Source organism: Octodon degus, unplaced genomic scaffold, assembly GCF_000260255.1.
Source record: "Octodon degus isolate 3935 unplaced genomic scaffold, OctDeg1.0 scaffold00278, whole genome shotgun sequence".
Taxonomy (NCBI): domain Eukaryota; kingdom Metazoa; phylum Chordata; class Mammalia; order Rodentia; family Octodontidae; genus Octodon; species Octodon degus.
In genome coordinates this window covers 1,470,211-1,473,157 of record NW_004524854.1, presented here as the reverse complement: position 1 = coordinate 1,473,157, position 2,947 = coordinate 1,470,211, and positions in this window count along the sequence as shown.

Here is a 2,947-nt window from a genome sequence, read left to right as displayed (position 1 = left end):
CCTTTGTCAAACATAAGGTGGCTGAGTGTGTTTGTAAGAGCTTTCGCTTCTTCTAATCTATTCTATTGATCCTTAGGTCTATTTTGTTCCAGCACCATGATGATTTTATCACAGTAGACTTGTACTATAATTTCAAGTGAGGAATTGTAAAGCCTCCTGCCTTGTCTTTATTACCCAGAATTGCCTTTGCTATTGTAGGTCTTTTCTTTTTCCAGATAAATTTTAGGAATGATTTCTCTACCTCTGAGAGGTATGTTGGAGGTAGTCTGATAGGGATTGCATTAAATCTGTACAGCAATTTTTGGGAGTATTTCCATCTTCACAGTGTTGGTTCTTCCTATCCAGGAGCATGGAATATATTTCCATTTTCTGAAATCCTCTACGTTCTCTGTTTTCAGAGTACTGTAATTTTCCTTGAAAAAATTTTTTGACTTCTTTAGCTAGATTAATTCCAAGGTATTTCGTTTTCCTCGGTGCTATTGTAAAAATTATTGTTTGTATAATTTCCCTCTCAGTGTGTTTGTTGTTTGTGTAGAGGAATGCTATTGACTTTTGGGTATTGACTTTATAACCTGCTATGCTAATGAATTTCTGTATTAATTCTAGTAGCTTCTTGGTGGAGTATTTTGGGTCTTCCATGTAAAGTATCATGTCATCTGCAAATAAAGATAATTTAATTTCTTCTTTACCTATTCTTATTGCTTTTATTTCATTTCTTGTCTAATGGTTGTAGCTAATGTTTCCAGAACTATATTGAATAGGAGTGGTGATAGAGAACATCCTTGTCTTGTACCAGATCTAAGAGTAAAAGACTTCAATTGTACCCCATTTAGGATTATGTTAGCCATTTGGTGTTCATAAATGACTTTTACCAGATTGAAGTAGAGGCCATCTATTTCAATTATCTGTAGGACTTTGAACATGAATGAGTGTTGGACTTTGTCAAAAGCCTTTTCTGCATCGATGGAGATGATCATGTGGTTTTTAGTTTTTGCTCTATTGATATAGTGTATTACATTTATAGATTTTCAAATATTGAGCCATCCTTGCATCCCTGGGATGAATCCTACCTGGTCATGGTGATCTTCTTGATGAATTGCTGTATCCTATTTGCTAGCATTTAATTGAGGATTTTGGCATCTATGTTCATGAGGGAAATCGGCCTGTAGTTCTCTTTCTTAGTTGCATCTTTCCCTGGTTTTGGTATCAGTATAATACTTTCCTCCAGGAATGATTTTGGGAGGATTGCTTCCTTTTCAATTTCATTGAGGAGTGTGAGGAGTATAGGGACTACATCTTCTCTAAATGTCTTGTAGAATTCAGCTGTGAATCCGCTCGGACCTGGACTTTTCTTTGTCGGTAGGTTTTTAATTGCATCTCGTATTTCATTGACTGTTATTGGGTTATTGAGAGTGGTTATATCTTGTGCATTCAGTTGTGGTAATTTGTACCTTTCTAGGAATCTGTGCATTTCTTCCGTGTCTTCTATTCTGTAAGAGTAAAGTCTCTCAAAGTAGCTATTGATAATCTTCTGAATTTCCACTGGGTCTGTGGTAATTACACCCTTTTCATTCCTTATTGTTTGTATTTGAATTTTTTCTTTCCTCTTTTTGATGAGGTTAGCTAGAGGCTTATAGATTTTATTTAATATTTCAAAGAACCAGCTTTTTGCTTTTTTAATTGTTTGAACTGTTTTCTTCATCTCAATTGAATTAATTTCTGCTCTCATCTTTATGATTTCTTCCCGTCTTTGGGCTCTGGGTTTGATTTGCTCTTCCTTTTCTAGTTGTTGAAAGTGCAGAATCAGGGTATTTATTTGTTCCCATTCTGTTTTCCTAATGTCTAAGTTCACGGCTGTGAATTTCCCTCTGAGAACTGCTTTCATCATATCCCATGAACTTCAATATGTTGTGATTGAATTTTCCTTGAATTGTAGATATTGTTGAATTTCATTTTTAATTTCATCTGTGACCCATTGTTTGCTGAGTAGGGTGTCGTTTAATTTCCATGTATTCCATGTTCTTTGTCATGAAAGTTTTTCATTTCTCCATCAAACTAGTAAGAGAGGTTTGCAGGGTATAGTAGTCTAGGCTGGAATTTGTTTTCATGGAGGACTTGAAGTACTCTGCTCCATGCTCTTCTTGCCTTCATGTTTTGCGAAGAGCAGTCGGCCGTAATTCTGAAGGATTTTCCTTTGAATGTGATCTGCTTCTTTTCTCTAGTGGCTTTCAGTATATTTTCTTGTGCTGAATTTCTAGGATCTTGACTATTGTATGTCTTGGTGTGTTTTTCATTGGGTTGAGGTTACTTGGCGTTCTATACTTCGGTTACCTGAACATCAGTTTGTTTCTTCATATTTGGGAAATTTTCTGTGATTACTTCTGCCTATATTTTTTGAATGTTCTTTGTATTGACTTCTTCTTTCTCATTGATGCCTATTTTTCTCATATTGTTCATCTTTGCATCATCTTGCAGGTGATGGATTATTTTTTTCCTGCATCCTCGTTGTTTTTAAGAGATCCTTTCTTACCTTTTCTCTAGCTGCACCAGCGTCTTCAAGATCTGAAACTCTGTCTTCACTTTCCCTTAAACGGTTTTGCAAGCCTGTGATTAAGATTTTAATTTCCTCTATATCTCTTTAACTCTGCTTCATGCGGTCTATTTCTTTCCTGTATTGCTCATTCAAGGAATCCGTCATTTTTCTAATAGCCTCTATTTTTTTATCAATGTCTTCTTTAGAAGCAGTTATAAATTCTTTTACTGCAGTTTTTTTTTTCAGTTTGGGTTTCCTCCCTATGTTTCTGTACTCAATTCTTTACATCAGATGCTATGATTTATGAGAATTCTTTTTTTATTTCAGTAAAGAATTCCACTCTGAGTTCCTCTATAACTTTCTGTTGTTGCTTATTTACTATTGATGCTAATAATTCATAGATTTGTGGTGAGC